Source organism: Cimex lectularius, unplaced genomic scaffold, assembly GCF_000648675.2.
Source record: "Cimex lectularius strain Harlan isolate CLEC.00 unplaced genomic scaffold, Clec_2.1 scaffold176, whole genome shotgun sequence".
NCBI classification, from domain to species: domain Eukaryota; kingdom Metazoa; phylum Arthropoda; class Insecta; order Hemiptera; family Cimicidae; genus Cimex; species Cimex lectularius.
The window spans coordinates 248,322-267,295 of NW_019392891.1; the positions used below are offsets into that span (position 1 = coordinate 248,322).

Genomic DNA, 18,974 nt, shown 5'->3' on the forward strand with positions numbered 1-18,974 from the left:
CAAGTTATTAACTTATATTTTTTATAAATAATTAGCTATCAGTAAGTCATCATCTAGACTGTTTATACGTTTTAACTTTCGATTTAGAAACTTTCATTTTTAATTTTTCGATTTTCAAATAAAATCCTTACCTAGTTCGAATCCCCCTCGTGACACTTACTATTTTATCTCAACTAAAAACTTTAATTAATTGAAATATATTAATTCAAGCGGACCACGAAAACTAGTGAATTTAATCAGTTAGTTGGCCTTTTCTGCCGTGTGGATTTCTAAATTTTACACTAAAAAACCTTTTAAAAATACTGTATAAAATTGTAAAAAATTGTTATTTACAAAAAAAAAGTTGCTTTACTGATTCAAGGTCTAAATTAAGCTTATTTACCGTGAAAACAGTCGTGAAAAATTAAAAAACACTGGATTTGTATAAAATGTTAAACGAAATAGACTCTCTAGGATATTCACAGTCAGGGAGAAACGATTCATCATAAAAACGGTCAGAAAAGAAGACATTGCGTTTGTGGCAAATGGGTAGGCAAGTCCTTCTGTGTATAAAAAGTAAGAAATTTTTCGAATGAAAAAGATTTTTAAAGCTCCTGCAAAGAAACCGTTTATTTCAAAAGCCAATAGAAAAAATGTTTGAATTTGGCCAAAAGTACATAAACCAGTCGGAAGAATTTTGTAATTAAGTAATTTTTACGGATGAATCAAAATTTATTAGTTTTGTAACCAGTTAGGCAAATAGTGAAGCACAGCAGTGGGATCGTTGTAGAACTCCATAGCTGCAAGTGTTGTGCGTAATTTAGCTTTAATTGACATTGTGACTGTCGATGTATACATAAATGTGTTGCGTGAACATTTAAGTGGGACTAGTATTTATTTCACCATGATAATGGCTTCAAACCTATGGCCAGAAAAACTGAAGAATGGTTGCTATGCATTGCACCTCGCCAACTAAAAACTCCCAGATGCGAACTCAATAGAGGACCTTTGAAGGCACTTGTAGATAGAACACACAAAATAAGATCATAAAAAGTGTTGCTAGATGCATGGCATTTTTCATAGAAGATCCATACAAAGCAAAAAAAATAAATGCGATACCAAGACATCTAGTCTGAAAATTGACGTAGGCAGACAGTATAAAAAACTAAAACGTTATTTGGACAGCAGGCTATTTTATAAATATTGTCGGAGTATTTTTTAATTCTAAACAGGCTTCAGGAACTCAGAAATGAATTCAATGTGGCCAATTATCATTCGAAGTTATATCATTTTGCTGTATTTTGGTGGAAATATCCCGGACCACTGTAAACCAGGTGTTAAACTAGGTTGATACAATGAAAATACAATGTACAGTACGAGGTATGTTTATTAAAATAATATAATAACCCTTTCACAGATTTGAATAAACAATGGGTATTACAAACGGTAGAAATTATTTTACAGGAATCCGAGCCTAGGCTAGTAAAGCCCCTAGGCTTACTAGTTGAGGAAAAACATCAGAGGTACATTTAATGCCATTAAAATTAAAGAGATATAAAATTTAACAAAATTTGTATAGTTATATAATATAATTGCATCATTAATTATTAACATTTATGTAATATACTTGGATAAATTTCTCTCCATAATATCGGTATAAAATGATATCCCCCTCCCCCGTTTTCAATTTTTTTTAGGAAGCATTTATGATAGTTGACTATTTCAGACTTTCTGGGTTGTCAAAACAAACACTAAAAACATTTTGATTCTCACAACATCGCAGTTTCCAAAGTGAATTTTAAAAAGTTGACACTGAATGCACCAGAGTCACGTGCCGCAATGTCAGGGTATAAGAAAGGCGAGGCCAAATTCGAACGTTTTTTGATTACTGTAGATTTTGTCAAGCTGCAGAAGTTCTGGCAGTCAGAACTTCATTTAATTTGGCCGTCACCGATAAATTTCGACTTATCGCATCAGAACGTGTAGCGCGGTGACGTCATGGCGCTTTTTCGCTTCGTGTCAAAACGTCTTAATATGCGCCTTGCTTAAGAAATATGTATGCGTTTTTAGGACATGCGAGATCTATCTGCTGTTCTCTTTAGTAAATTGGGATTAATGGTCTATTTCTTGACACCCCGAACACTGGAAAGTAGGCAAGTCTTTGGTCGAAATTTATTCTATTATGCTATAGCACCAAACATTCCAGTTCAATGGCGTTAATTCTCCACTGCTAAATTTTTCAAACTTACACTGTTTTTGACGCCGGTTTAAATAAACATTTAATTTTAATAAATTAATTATAACTATTATTTGCTAGTATACATACTTTCGCTTTAGTAGGGTGATTGGAGTATACCAGATTGTACATCACAAAGAAGTCACCTTTTCCAATTTTGTTTATGGGATACTTAATGTCCAGCTATCGTTCATATCACACTGCGCATTCATGGCAATGATTACATCCAATTTCAAAATATATTTACCACAATAGCATAATGAAAAAGAGGAGTTTAGAAACTCGCTGCTGTGGTAATGTTCAGTTCGCATATCGGGTGTCATGCCTACTAGTTCTATATATGTAGTCAAAGCCATCCTTCTACTGAGAGTTACTTTGCAGCACATTTCGATATCTTGAGAGTTTCTAGGCACATAAAATTAATCGAAACGGTTAAAAAGATCGATATATTTATTGTGCACGAGCTGAATGAACCGACGTTCATCGATCTCTAGCTACATGATATTAGGCGCCCATGGCTATTTTTTGGACCGTCTATCGGACTTAATCAAATCTCTTTATGTTTAGCTGGCAAAGTTCATTCAGCTCATGCACGGACCACAGAGCTTTTGAAAACCGTTTCGTTTATTTTTAAGAGCCTACTGTCGTGTTGTCGAGATGTGGCAGTCTGTGGTTGGGTTCATATATTTTATATCGAGGTGGAATCAATCAACACTATGTACTAGCAAGAAACTAACCAAATGCATCAAAATTTTATTAGAAAAAAGATACGACACTGGTGAATGTGATAGGTTATTCTTGTGTCTTGACTATACCCAAGGCTGAACTTTTCGAACAGAAGAAATTTGGTTATGAAGTACATCTACTTTCCTGGTATGTCCCTTTTAGGCTACCTGTTTGTCTGAGTTTGAACAATTTTTGGTAAATTTTGTCTGCCTATTTTCGGAAGTTGTCTGTCAAACGCGGTTCGGCCTTGGTCATACTCATTGAGCCTGATTTCTCAAAAATCAAGTTTTTTATAAGATCGTGGGGGTTGGGGTGATAACGCCGAAGACACACTCACTAACGATCTTATAAAACGATCTGATAAAACACAGATACACTGAAGATGGCGAAATGATGATGCGTATCTGGCAGACAATACGGGGACATAAATGATCGTAAATGACAAATAACAGATGCTGAACCGTCATTGGGTCACTTATTGGGTCTGTTTTCACTCGCGGGTTTGCTGAACTAATCAAGCCCGTTTCGGCATTGCTCAATCTTCAGTGCTCCAGTCTTACTGACAGTTCCTCACTGAAGATGGCGCAATGCGCGTTTGAAACAACAAACCCGCGAATGAAGACAGACCAAAAACTGACCCAATGCCGGTTCAGCATGAGCTCACTTACTCGCAGACCAACACTCGGCATCGACCAAATTACTGGTAATTTCTACTACCATCCTGCAGTACACAGGAGAAAATCTTCCGAACTTTATTCAAGGAAAAATCGTCGCAAATGAATCTGATATTAAAATAATTTTCTGATTTTGTTTATTCTCGTGTATTTTATTTAATCGTGAATCGTCTGAATGATTGGAAATAGTTTCAACCTCTTCTTGATTAAAGGGGTAAATTTTTGAAAGCTTGATGAAGGAGCTGATTGTTTTTCTTTCTTTCAATTTCGTCTTATCCCTGATTTTTTTTTTATATACAAATATTGCATTGTTACTTTGTGGAATCAGATTTCAGTTAAAAATAAACTATAAGTGTCGATTGTTAGCCGGTCAAAGCGGAGACGGCCGTCTGATCCCTCCGGACGACACATTTTGGGGGGTGAAGGGCGGGGATATTTCAACCGGGGGTGGCGACCCTGTCAGAAGGGCTTCACCTCTCGCGCTTCAGTCCCTTCGGTGAACTTCGCGTGTTCGGGTCACGGGCTTCGCGCGGATTCGGATCAAAAGCCCGAACGCGTCACCTGTGATTCGTGTTCGTCGTTTGTCGGATTTGGAAGTTGGATGTTTTTTGGTTCTTCGTTGGATTCTTTTGAAAAAATCTATCTGGATGTGCGGGAAATTTTTTTGAAGTGCTGTGATTTATACTGGGGGGCGCGCGTGCATTCAGGAAATTTTGTGGCAGTTATAATATATATAGTAAGTAAAAATGAAATATAAAGTATGGGGTGGAAAACCTTGTTTTTACCTATACCTGAAAAAAAAAAAATTCTGTCGTTTTAAACTAAAAGAAAAACGAAAAAATTTTCTTATGTAATGTTTGCTGGTGGAATAAATAAATTACTTTTGACTATAATTTTACAACATATTTAATAAATAGAATTGTAATCATTACCAATAATTTTTTGTTCTATCTTCTATCTATAAATTCAACCAAATTATTGAACAAAAATACATGCAAGCTTTTATGAATTGTTTATATTAATTGGGAAATATAAATGTTATGAAAAGTGTATGAATCAACACCTATTGAAAGTTTATTCTCAATTAAAGTAATTTTCGCGAGACTGGACGGACCCTCGTGCACGATTAGAAGAATCCTTTTTCAATATTTTCATTTACGTAATTTTACATATTTTTGGATAACAGGAACGCCAAATTTTGCCCGGAGACTTAAACAACCAACGTCACATTCAATTTGGATAATGACAGATTAAGTCTAACAGATGTACGTTTATAGTGGGATATCTCGTTTGTGATGATTTTGTTTCATAACGTACGACATGAAATGATCATTGTGACGGAATATTAAACGGCCCTTCTTGAAGATGTCACGGTTATCACGGAGCCTCGACAGGCTTGTCAATTGTTCTACATCATTCCTCTTTGAGGCTAAAAAATATTCTTAAAAAAATCAGTTTTCCTTTTTTTTGGCGGTGGGGGTGGTTTTTTTTAAGACCAAATAGTCCAAGGAGTAATATTCATTACTCCCCAAAATCGTGATGTTTCATCTGACTATAATCATACTGACAAATTCAAGATTTGGGCAAATTTTTCCCATTTGTAAAAAACAGAACTGTAATCCTTAAAATAAAATAATTGTAGACAGTGGGTTGTAAGGGCAAAAGACTTTCTGAACCAAGAAATATTTATTTAGCTATGTTGCAATGTTCCGAAGTATAGGTTATTATTATTCTAATGGGTGTTTAATTTGCTGACTCTGTAGATTAAAAATATTTTTGTGTTTAATATATTAACAAACTATCGGATGTTTAATGATTTTTCCATTTCTAGAAGGAAAAAACAATCTTTTCTGTTTCAAAGACCGCATAAGTCATAGATCCTACACGATTGAATTAAGTCCTCCATGGTCAAACTTTTTTTAGGTACTTAAGTTGCACGGTAATTTCTCTTATGAGAAACTTGGGTATTTATCTCGCTTTCTACTTGTGAAGTCGTGCCTGATTTGCCTTCTTGCGACTGGGACACTTTGGTACTTAATGTCCTGTGTACATCAGAATCAGTCCAGGCGTTTCTCTTTGATCCTGGTTTGAACCCTATTTACTTCTCGAGTACATGCTGTTTAATTTGGCTTGCGTCACTTGAGGAAGAGTCCAAGGTATGATTTTCTAGTGTTATTTCGCTTTTGACCTTCATATTAGGTATATGAATATTTAACGTGGCCTTCCATGGTTTTCAAGATTAATATGGCTTTTTAATGTAGATAATTAGTTTTGTAGGGTGGGTATTTTCTATCTCTAAGTTTTATACATTTTGTAAACTCTCATATGAATTCACATTTTTTTTCTTATCGTAGTTTATCATAGAGTTGGTCATATTAACCCCCAGTGTGCTGGTGTTTAAAACACACACACACACACAAACAAACAAAAGCTGTTGTAAGTACGTTGAGTTCGAAATCAGGTCCTATGAATCTCGGACCCTTATGTTACAAAAACCTCTGTATCAATAATAATAAAATTTTCCCCTTCGCTTAAAGCGTTGATTTTCCTAAGACTTTTTAGGTGGGGGGATTGATGAACTACACTCCTCCGAAAAATGCACCGATCTTACCAAGCATACAATTCGAATGCTTATAATATGAGTTTGTGTAAAATTTTCTAGTCAATAGAATGCTTAGTAATATGAAGTAGAGAATTTTTGAAATAATTTAGTCTTTCAATGTTTAAATTATACAGGGCGAGTTTAAATTCTGTTCCCTATATTTTTTACAGGAGCGTTTTGGGAAAAACAACGAGACACGTGTTTTTTTTTCGTCAAATTTCTTTTGAATGAAAACTTTTTATTTGACTATCCAGTATAACTTAATACTGATAGAAACGTCACTATTTAAAAAAATTCCGAACACTATTTTTATGATAAACGAAATCTTATTCAAACTTTTTAAACCAATCATCAATTTATCATTTTAATTAGAGAGAGAGAGAGAGAGAGAGAGAGAGAGAGAGAGAGAGAGAGAGAGAGAGAGAGAGAGAGAGAGAGNAGAGAGAGAGAGAGAGAGAGAGCGAGAGAGGGGTAAACACGAACTGGTAAATTACATACAATTTCATCTTTTAATAGTTTCAATACAAATCACATATATTTTATTTCGAAGTTAAACTTTTGGAAGCATTCGAACCCGCCATACTTACAAACGGGCTTTTTTTTAAACCGACACACTAAGAGCGTTGTACTATTGCGAACCCTAGGAAAAAAAGAATTAAGAAGAATTTGAACTAACTTGAAACTAACATCTTATTTCAAACATGTTGAAACTACCAAATATGTACTGATAAACAAACATCTCGGGATACAGCTAACGCAATTAAAACCATGTAGAAGCTTCTACAAGTAGTATAATGTTCAAACTGTTTTGAACATTTTAGAAATGTAATTAAGAAAATTTTTCAATTATAACTTCAAACCTTCAACCTTTGGTAAATTTCACGATAAATCTGATTAAAATTTATTTAAAAAATACTGATATTTATATATTTTGAAAAATAAATTAGTTTCGATAATGAAAGCTGTTTCATAAACTGTCGGCAAACTTTCTGAAATGATAGTCCCTTTCCAAATTATCCAAGATAATAACACAGTCTTCCTCTCCCTTTCAAGTTTTAATGGACAAAATGGTTTTTTTGACTTGCAAACTAATATTAACTTAATTGACTAGACGGGAAGTTTAATCGGTACAAAATCGTACGCTGGCAATATTACCCAATCAATTATTTATAAAAATATATAACACGCCAATAAAATAACTCATTTGATGGGTTCTTTGAATAAAACAAGGACAACTTTTTAATTTTTTTTTCTCTCGGAGAACCACAGTAGTTACTGGAGTATATCATATTTATTTATTTATTTACGGATCAAAATCCAATATAAAAAGACATCTTACAATAACAAATATATACATATATATATATATATATATATATATATAAATATATATATATATATACACCCACACAAAAAGAATAAGGATTATTCTTTGCATATTACCATGCACATACGGGTAATATTATGAATGATAAATATACAATTCAAAGAGTAAAATCTGAACAATAGCAAACATAAAAAGACGAAATTATTAAGTAAATTAAGGCAAAGGGCACAAAATAAAGCTGAAAGCCAATTGAAATACAATATTAAGATACATATTTAATGAAAATAATGCTCTTTGTAGATATATAATAAGACTAGAGTGCAAGATATACATGAACCAGCAGAAAATGAAATATATTGTAATTAACTTTTAGCAGTATGAAATATAAAAGCATTAAAAAAAAAAGAAAAATAAATTGGTAAGAAATTTCAAGTAGAGTAGGGTTGTTGAATATGGTTTTCCAAAGATTGCACAGAACTATTGAAGAAGTCAATGCTATTGCAGATGTTGTTACTTTTGACCATCATGCGGTGTAGAAGAGAAGAGAGCATGTAGTTAGAGCTTTGGAATTCAATATAAAATAGTTTGTGAGTTTTGAGATTGTGCGAAGGGACGTGTAGCTGTAGCTGAGAGAGGAGAAAAGGACTATCAATGAGATTGTTTAATAATTTAAATACAAAAACAATATCAAAGTAATCCCTTCTTAGTGCCACTTCGAAAAGTTTAAATTGAGAGCGGATTCCAGGATTGGCGGAGTTCGGAGGAAGATTGAGTTTTTATATTTCAGATGTACTGAGTTTTCTTCTACTTGGCACATCCTAAACAGGCTGTCTTCTGTCACTACTAATTTGTTATGTGCTTATTGATTAGGAAATGTCTGCTTAGCAGACAGACTTTCAACGATTCTGAGCTTTTTCGGCCTTGTTAAAACATGTCAGTAGTAGGTTTAGGTGTTGTTGCACCTGGTGTGATTTTTATACGATATTGTTATTATTAAGACAATTTAGAAATTTACAGAATTATTCTAGTCCTAATGATGCTGCTGACCTCTCCCTGGCTAGAATTACAGCTCCCTTTGTTACTATTCAGTCCAGTGCGATGAAGCCGAAAGACAGTTTGATCCGTATTTTTACTTATTACAGGGCCTATACTATACGTATTTTTACATCTTAATACTATACGTACAGTGGGAGTGATAGAGTGGGGGAGGAAAGAGGGGGGGAAAGAGAGAGAGAGAGAGAGAGAGAGACAGAGAGAGACAGAGAGAGAGAGAGAGAGAGAGAGAGAGAGAGAGAGAGAGCGAGAGAGAGAAAATGAGAGAGAGAAAGAGAAGAGAAGAGAGAGAGAGAATGAAAGAAAAATAAATAAATAAAGAGATAGAGCGAGAAAGAGGAGAGAGAAGAAAGACAGTGAGGGCAAGAGGAGAGAGAAGAAAGACAGTGAGAGAGTGAGCGAGAGAGAGTGAGAGAGAGAGTGAGAGAGAGAAAATGAGAGAGAGAAAGAGAAGAGAGAGAGAGAGAATGAAAGAAAAAATAAATAAATAAAGAGATAGAGCGAGAAAGAGGAGAGAGAAGAAAGACAGTGAGCGCAAGAGGAGAGAGAAGAAAGAGAGTGAGAGAGTGAGAGAGAGAGTGAGAGTGAGGGTGAGTGAGTGAGAGACTTACAGAATAACGACGTAGAAGACAGACAAACAGAAAGAAACACAAACATGCGGAGGGGATAGAAAGAGTGGAAAGGATACAGAGAGATAGAGAAGGAAAGGGAGAAACAAAGAGACAGGGAGAGAGAGAGTGAGAGGGAAAAGAAAGATTATCTTATTTCTTAGTCAGTTGTATTGTCGCGGTCGCCCTCAGAATTTCCTTTCTATAAGAATTTCCAGATATTAATCGTCCTTCCGAAAAATAAAAGATTTTGGTGAAATTGATGCCAATAATTAATAACAAGGAACATTTTAGGAAACAAAATGAGCTAAAATGGTCTGTTGCACAACAGTTGATTTTTTACTTGAGAAGTGCGTACTAAACTTTAAAAAAGCTCTAGATAAACAAGAATAAAACGATTTTTGTTTTTATTGACTTGGAGCAATTTAATATGTTTTATGTAAACTCATAATTTTAGTTATGTTCAACTAGACGAGGCGGAAGGTCATTTCTGTTTTTTAGATGGCTGTCTCATTTTAGATTATTTGAGAAAAAGAGATAAAATCTAATACAGGTGTTTTTTAAATGGTTAATTTTTCTGCACCTTTGATAAGATTCGCACGGAAATCTTTGCCAAATATTAGGATTACATGTTGACCGGTAGTTTAAGGTATCGTTTTTCCCATTTTTTTTATCTGTTGCGTTTCGAATTTTTTTAGCTTCAGTGTTGAATCGGTGAGATTTTTATAAGAAGGTAGACAGATCTAGGAGACTATCTACAAGCCCATCACACGTCAGACTGGAACAGGAAATTTCACTTGATATGTTGACATTAATCGAAATCAATCAAGTCAAATGGAAAATTACCATAAATACTTATTTTTTGAATAATAATTAATGTAAATAATTTTAAAAGGTTTAATACAATTATAGTTTATTGTCGTAGATTGTGTGAGTCTTCCCGTTTACAGTCTAAGAATAAAGAGAATTTCATGTTTTCTAAAATCTTGTTTTCATAAAATAAATCTTTTTATTATTAATGTTATAGTCTTTGTATTTGATTGGAAATGGTGTAAAACCAATTACAAATAAACTTCCGCGAAGATTTAATTCGATGATAATTTTTTTCATAGTTCGATGACCTCAATTTGTGTCCCAAATTGAAAGTACTGAACTTTTAAACATATCTTGTTTCATTTTTCGACATCTTGGGAAATCGAGACTTGGATATGACCTAATTTTTCTTAATAAGTTTGTCGAACTATCTTTTATATCGAACCTGGCGCCCGTTTTATTACGTAATATTTATTAAATTAAATTGTTTACACGTGGACACAACGAATTTTATATTTTATGCTTTAAGTTATGAGATTTGACCGTGTTGCCTAGGGAATGATGAACTCAAAATTTGGTCGTTAACGATCAATTTGTTCCTCCTATCATCGCTTGGGTTTTGGCTTTCCGCCATCTTCAGTGTCTCTACGAGAGCCTTTCAATGAGGCCAGTCTATCATAAGCTTATAAGATGAACTTATGTTTAGTTCTGTGCCAGCAAAGGACCAGGTGACTTGCCTCACTGAAGATGGCAAAATGCCTAAACGTGCCTGACAGACTAACCTAGCGACCAACGACCAAATTGCAATTATGTTTTTATTAATTTAATTGGCTTGTTAATTTTGGACAAAAACGTTTTCATAAATTGCTGTTTTTGTTTTGCGAATTTTGGTCTTTATTGCGTAAATATTTACTCGTTTGTATTAAGTTCTATCTTAGGTGGAAAAAAGTACTTAAGTATATTTAGTACTTTAATGGCAATTTTTAAATTATATTTTCTGATTTAAGCGTGTTAAGAAATTATTAACACAAAAGAGTGACGTTGTAGGACTTCCGAAGAAAAAAAAATTACTTGGTTTGGGAAGTTAGGAGCATTACAAGGGCCGGATCCGGGGATTAGCCTCATTTTCGTAAATAATCCAATAAGTATTCCATCTCGGCCCCGTCCCCGGAATAATCCCTCTGGGAATTTACGACGCCGGGGCCCGGGCAGCATTTTTGCAGAGACAAAGGCGTAATTTTTACAAACGGCCCGGGTTGCGATATCATCAAGGATGTAACAATCCAATTGTAGAACTTAGACCTTTTCGATAAATCCTTGATCGAAATGTTAATTGAAATAAATCAATATCAAAAGCTTAGCTGTACCTACGTTCATTTTGCTTCATATCGAATAATTTTCGTAAATAAGACGGTTAAATAAATTCTAAAGCTCTTTGTTCCCTTGTGTGTCTTCTAAAAAGATTTTTGTATTTACCAAATATCGGAAATTCAGTAATGCTTTATTTCTTATATTAATCGACTTTGAAAGGTACTGACGGGGCGAAAGCTCTCAACCACAGCTCTAAGTTGTCTCTAATCCCGAGTTGACATTAACAATGGATTGTGATGTTGTGATCGAAAGACAGTTTTATATCAGCAGTGATATTATTAGTTTTTTTTATGTTTTGTGGGTTTATTGGATCAAAGCGTCGGATGAAATATACACGAAAGCAGATTGCACAGTAATGATATTCGATATTGATGTTTTTACAGTTGAAAAACTAATCCAGTGATATTTTTAATAAATATGTAGTGAAAAGGAAAGAGGAGTTAGTATTAGCTCCAGCTGTTTTTTCCTGGATTTTCTAGAGCCAGATATCCGAAAGCTTTTTTCATAACCTCAAACACTGATCTATTTAGATCTCTTGGTTGAACTTAAGGTTTTTTTTAGGGCTCCGTTTGTATCTTTTAGGGGGGATTTTCCTCTCCTAGGAGCCGTAATCTCAGCCAACAAAAGCCTTCGCACCGACAGAGAACATGTTCAGGTATCTCTTCTTCCTGGCAATATCTGCACAGGGTTCTTTTTATTTCAATTCTATACTGGAGTCTGCGGTGTGAAGTCAGCAGTGCTATCACGACCTAAATCTCCTGATAACACTGCACATGTTGTTTCTACTGATCCTAGTCTGAGAATAGTAAACCTCTGAAGTCTTCAGTGTCCTAACTCATCTAAGATTTATTAGTTCTGCTGATATTTATTGTGATGGCTTTTTAATGAACATTTTTGGCAAGTCTCTGTCCTGGAGTAAATCCAAGCATTAAACTTAATCCATGTCTGGTGGATCTACGTTTTTGGTAATATGGTATTCCGCAAAAGAGTTCAGGGCCGAAAGGTGTCCTGATAAAACCTTCATAGGCAAATTGATGGATTTCTTCGTTGTCCATCTGCTCTGTTCGCTCTGGAAATGAAACGAGAGTATTTTTTATGGTTTCGCCCAATGTCTGACGGGGTTGTATTCCAATTCCAAACATTGGACGTTACTACTGTTGAGGCTCTTAGTGCCTCCTAGCTGTCCGAATTTATATATCTGGCTATTCTTTTCCTGGAATAATCATCCTTTCGATTTCTCTGGCCGTACGGTAGCGACAGTCTCCGCTTGAAAGACGGTGGTATGCTGCCCAATGTTTAAATTCTAACATGAAATAAAAAAATTCGTATAGAGGAAATTCAAGCTGACATTAACCATTCCAATACAATACAGGGTGTTCGGCTAATCGTGTTACAAACTTTGCCAGTAGATTTTACATTCAAAATAGAACCAAAACGTCCTAATTAAATATGTTCCGAATCTCAATAGTTTCGGAGTTATTTCACTTTTTCTGATTTTTTTAAGATTTCACGACCTTGTTTCAAATAAGCAATGATAACTTCAAGACTAAAAGATTTTAGACAAATCCGTTGATAACATTGAAAACTACTTTAATTTCAGTAATTTCGTGGTCCGCTTGACCAATTAATACATTAAATTAATTAAGGTTTTTAGTTGAGATGAAAAAAAGTTAATGGCACGAGCGGGATTCGAACCCACGATCTTCGGCTAGATACGCCGCTGCTCTACGACTTGAGCTATCGTGACCTCGATCCACTCGGACATCAACTTCCTATCTCAACCCCACCTTATGAGTTTTCCCTCCTTTTTGCCATTTTTCAAATGTCGTGTAATCGGATTGGATTCTCCTTAATTAATTGTAATGTATTAATTGGTCAAGCGGACCACGAAATTAATGAATTAAAATGAAGTACACTTCACTAAAGCTCTCCGTGGCCATTTCATTTGTCGTCGAGAATCCATTCCGATAGTAAATATTTGAGAATATTGAAAAATACATTTTTTTTCAAAGTTGAAAAACTTACTAAGGTGATTCTATTACTGCTATTGGGTTGTCCGGAAAATAATGCAGGATTTTGGTATTAAACAAAAAAAAAGAAACTAGTTACTTTAAAGCAATGTTCTTTAATCAAAATAATTTCCCATACTCTCAATACATTTCTCCCAACGTGTTGGTAACTTATTAATTCCGTCTGAGTAGAATTCAGAATTTTTAGAATTGATAAAGTCAATAAATGCATTTTCCAGTTCCGTTTGATTTTTGAATATTATGTGTTGTAAGTAGTGGTCCAGGTGTCTAAAAAAATGGTAGTCAGTAGGCGAGAGGTCCGGAGAGTAGGGTGGGTGAGGCAAAGTTTCATAGCCAAGCTCCAATAATTTTTGTGACGTTACACGTGACACATGTGGTCGAGCGTTGTCATGCAACAAAATGGGCCCTTTCCGATTGACCAAAGAGGGCTTCATTACTGCCAATTTCTGATGCATGGTATTAATTTGGTTACAGTATGATTCAGCATTGATGGTTTCGCCAGGATTTAAGAAGCTGTAGTGTATTAAACCAAATGAAGCCCACCATACCGTAACCATTACCTTTTTTTGATGAGTTGGGGGCTTTGGAGCTTCTCCTTTGTCGAGCCACTGTCCAGAACGTCTAGTGTTATCGTAGAGAATCCACTTTTCGTCACATGTAACAATTCTGGCCAGAAATGGGTCATTTTTGTTTCGACAAAGAAGTGATGCACAAACATCAAAGCGCTGATTTTTTGGCGATCGTTTAATGAGTGTGGAACCCAATTTTCGAGTTTTTTCACTTTTCCAATCGCCTTGAGGTGGTCAGCGACGGTCGTTTTACTGACTTTGAGTTGCTCTGCAAGTTCTCGAACAGTTGTTTTGGGGTTTTCTTCCACCACTGATCGCAGAACATCATCATTAAGAGAGGAAGGCCTTCCACGACCTTCTTCATCTTCAAGGCTGAAATCTCCCTCCCGAAATTTTTTAAACCACCTTTGCACAGTGCACTCATTAACACAACCCTCGCCCCAGACTTGGTTAATGTTTCTAGCCGTTTGGGCTCCGCTTCGGCCGAGTTTAAACTCGTAAAAGAAAATCGTACGAAATTCTCGCTTTGACATTATAAGGATGACTGAATTATTTCCAAGTAGCGGAATGCTACAGAGGTAAACAAACAATATCATTTGGAAGAGGATTAATAAGTGTTGACATTCATACAAATGAGTAATCCTGTAAACGTAAACAGAATATTTTATATAGATTTTTTTTAATGAAAACTTAAAATCCTGCATTATTTTCCGGACAACCCGATATTTCCAAACCTAGAGACCAGCAAATTTCAGAAAACGTACTCAATTTTATATCCTTTTTAGTGGTATAATTTATTGTTTTAATTACTTTTTCAAAGATGATGAAATTGATGGAGGAAAGGAAAAAACTGTATGACAGATTGGTAAGGTGCAAAATTAAAAAAAAGATAACTTAAGAAAATTTTGAATGAATGTATTAAACTTTTTTTTTTAAATTTGGGTTCGAAACTGAAATTTTACTGTGAAAGTTTACTTACCTACCAACACGACTGCAACTTTGATTAAAGGATTATTGTATTATTATTTCCCGGAATAAAAGAGTTTTAAGATTCAAAACGTTTTTAGTTATCTATGTGATATCTTGCTAACACTATGGCTAATTTTTGCAATGAAGAATACGCTTATGTACTGGTTTTGCGGGTTTAATGCGACGGCAGCGCGTCGAAAATACATTGCGGTGGGTGGAGAACGAAAAAACGTTTAATAAATTCAACCAAAATTTCCTTAAGTTTTTTATTTTTTACCTTATCAATCCTTCAACCACGGTTTTTTCCTTTTCTTCATCAATTTCTTAATCTTTTTTCAAAAAAGTAATTAAAAAAGCAATTGAACCTCTAAAAAGGATATTAAATGGAGTACATTTGCTGAAATTTGCTGGTTTCTAGGTTTGGAAATAGTCGATTACAATTACCAAAGTAAGTTTTTCAACTTTGAAAAAAATTATTTTTTTAAGTTCTGGCTTATTTCACGAATGTTTACAAGTTTAGTATTGATCCCATCTTATTGGAAATTTAACGTAGTTTTCAATGGTATTAACAGATTTGCCCAAAACCTTTTAGCTTTGGAGTTATCATTGTTTATTAGAAGCAAAGTCGTGAAATCTTAAATAATCAGAAAAAGAAAAATAACTACGAAACTGCTATGATTCGGACCGTAGTTATTAGGACTTTTTAGTTCCATTTTGAATGTAGAATTTACTGGCAAAGTTTGTAACACAAGCAGTCGAACACCCCGTATAACAAATACCGTTATGTGTTATTATAGAATATATATTATATATGCATATATATATTATATATGCATATATATTATAGAATATATGCATCGTTATGTGGTAAACACTCCAAAACAGGGAGCGTAGTGCTACTACATTATCAATGATCTCGCCTTTCAACGTTTCCAGTGGGCTTGCGTATTTACTCAGGAACTCAACTTACTTAATTCAGACGCGTCGTCGAGATCTAAGCAAACAATGAAGCGAACAGAAGCACCAGCTACATGTTCTCCGGCATTCTTTAACAGCAGACCTGTCTGCCTTTTGCTCTACTTCCTTCGCCCGCGGTCATTAAAGTTATGAGGTCATTATAATTAGATCAAGGGAAATCACGGATCTACTAATTTTCTTTATCGCCAAACGAATTTTGCTACCATTTTTCATTTTTAATATAATGCAGAAAATCGTCTACTGAGGACATCTCGCAGACCAACCAACCTTCACCTAGTACTTTTATCTACACGCTTATTATTTAAGGTTATTATCACTGAAAGATAAGAAGAGAAAGTATTAGGTCCGTCTAGCTTTTGGAATTTATATCTGTAATTAATATTTTTTTAAAAGACAAAAAACACGAAAGTTATGAGGAGCACTCTCAACAAGCTACGCAAGAATGGCACAATTATACAGAAGACAAACACTTTGAGCCCTGAAGATGATCTCAATAAAGATCGAAACGTTGGCACGATAAAGAAAATGTTTTTCTGAAACCTACATCACACCAGACCGCATCTCACGATTTCTGAATAGTTATGAGGAGAATAAAATAAACAGATGCTTTTTAAAACACACTCTAAGGTGATGGTCAAGGAACAAGAAGGTTTAAACTTAAATAGAGTTTTTACGACCTTGGGCACCTCAACTAATATTGGTATATTTAGTTTCTGCTTTGCGTTTGGGCATCCAACAATTGTGCGAGTCGGTAAAATAATAAATAAAAGTTTGTCGTCGGATGCAAATCATTGCCTCCGGGGAAGCTCTCTTTTTGCGCGTTTCTGTTTTCCCATTTACTTTGGCGTTTCCATTCCCTTTGTTACAAGAGTATTAGTAGAATGTGAATTAACTAAGCTTAATTATATGACTATGAAAAAGTTCATTTCCCCGTGGACAAAGCGCATAATGCGTTTGGAGAGCCATCGGACCCTAGGGGTTACCTTAAAGAAAGACACAGCTTCTCATCATCAAAATATTTATTAAAATATCACAGCCATGGAAGAAGGCAGAAATCATTTTATATACCTTATCGATACGCAAGCAGACTTTTCCATCTGAGTGGCTTCCTAACCTCCCTTAACTGGTGCTCCCTATGAAAAAGGAATTTTCTCTTTTCCTCCGGGCAATCCAAAATTCTCTGTTTAATATTCTTCCGCTCATCACATGTCACACAATTTTCAAAAGCTCTAAGGCCTATTGTGTGCAAGTATGCTACACAGATGTAGTGGTTTGTTCCGAAAAATTATTTTCGTTGTCAGTTTTTGTCTCAGGGAACCATGGATTTGGGCGTAAGTAGGCAAAAAAGGATTTATAGACTTTTTCCTGCCCTCTTTCAAAATCAGATACGCCAGTTCTCCAATCATTATCTAAATTATTTTAGCGTAAGTTTTGGTCAATTTGATTCCATACTAGTCTGAACGCGTATCCAACAGCATCACTGCCAACCATCTCATGGCGTATAATGAGGGCGTTGAATGTCTCCCAGGTTTTTCCTTTCCTTTAAGCACACGTTAAAATTCTTTTTTGGACCGATCAAAAATTGTTTTGCCTTCTTCTGTTTTATTAATGAAATCTAAAAATTTTATGGATCAACGGACCATCATTGTCCCAATAAAATTAAAAGTTTGGTCGTTTTCAATAATTATTGTCGTTGTTTTTTTAATTCTAGCTTTGTTTTGTTGTTTTTTCTTCTAGACGAGCTTGGTATAACAAAACATATTTAGTTGAAATATCCGAGACGAAAAAGGTGTAGTTTATAGACAGATTCAAACAAAAATGTGTAGCGAAATTGGTTCAAAAGGACAGTGTTAGAAAAACTATATATTTTTTTAGGAGTAACCACTTTGGATTTAATTTTTGATTCATATTTTTGCATTTAGGGAGCTTCGGTATTTAGTTTGGTGGCTGCTTTGATGTTTTCAATGATAATAATTTCAAATAAAGGAAAACGTTTTGCTTTTTCAACGGGCGGTTGAAATTTTTTGTTATCCAGACGGAGCCAAAAAGGGGGGTAAGTATCGGAATCGAAAGTAGATTTCAAGGTGGAGTCTTAAGTAATGTCTAGAAACATTTGTATTCACTTGAAGATAGACTGGTTATCCTTGTAGAAACTGTTCGGCCACCAACTCATAGATCTGCAGCATTGTTGCGACTGTTCAAAGGACGTCTTTCAACTTCGTAGGTGTTCACACATCAATCAACCTCTTTCTTCTCAACAGACCGTTTTCAAACCAAAACTGGTTTTCCTTTGAAGGCGCGAACTTTGTCATTAACATCGAAAGTTCATATACTTTTCTCTTACAAAGCAAGAACATATTATTCATTTTTATGAAAACATTTGATAAATATGACAGTATACTTTGCCACTTCGGTTCATTGAAAACATTAGCCAATTTGACATTGTAGTCCATCAACAGTGATATTAATTCTGAACGAATTCCTGTAATCTTGAAAGCGCTTTCCCACGAGACAGCCTCGTGTAGAGAAGCAGGGAATTATGAAGGTTTCCCATAGTATTGTGAAAAGTCTTGACTACAATAGCTGGGCCCTGGTACAATTAATCATTTGAAGAGACTCATCCAAAACTTTCTTAAAAATAAGCATTACTGTTTTGCTTAAATGTGTAAAAATACAAGTCGAATTAATAAATAAAACTTTTGTTTTCAGTACTCATTGTTAATTTTTAAATTTTACTTATTCATCGTATGTTTATTTTTTAATTATTAATTTTTCTCGAAGTTTTCCGGGGATCCCAGTTAGTTAACCACAGTTTCGGAAACCCCGCTCTAAGGAAAAACTATGGAGATACTTTTTGACTGCAATATTATGTGCAGAGGGAATAAATACTTACAATTTAAATGTTCACGTAAAATCCAACATACTTTATAACGTATAGAAATGTGTGGTGATTAGTGACCGTTAATCGATAATTATTCAGAAATCGTGAGATGCGGTCTGGTGTGATGTAGACTTCCTTCCCCACTCCTTCAAAATCCA

At 34.7% G+C, this 18,974-nt stretch overlaps 1 protein-coding gene across 1 annotated transcript in view; it reads left to right on the forward strand.

The window, feature by feature from the left end:
• Positions 1-4,118: 4,118 nt before the first annotated feature.
• LOC106674187 (ras-GEF domain-containing family member 1B-like) overlaps positions 4,119-18,974 on the forward strand; it is a 358,252-nt gene continuing 343,396 nt past the window's right edge. The window contains exon 1 of the mRNA XM_014406767.2: positions 4,119-4,351. The gene's annotated coding sequence lies outside the window, so the exon portion shown is untranslated. The remainder of the gene's footprint in view (positions 4,352-18,974) is intronic.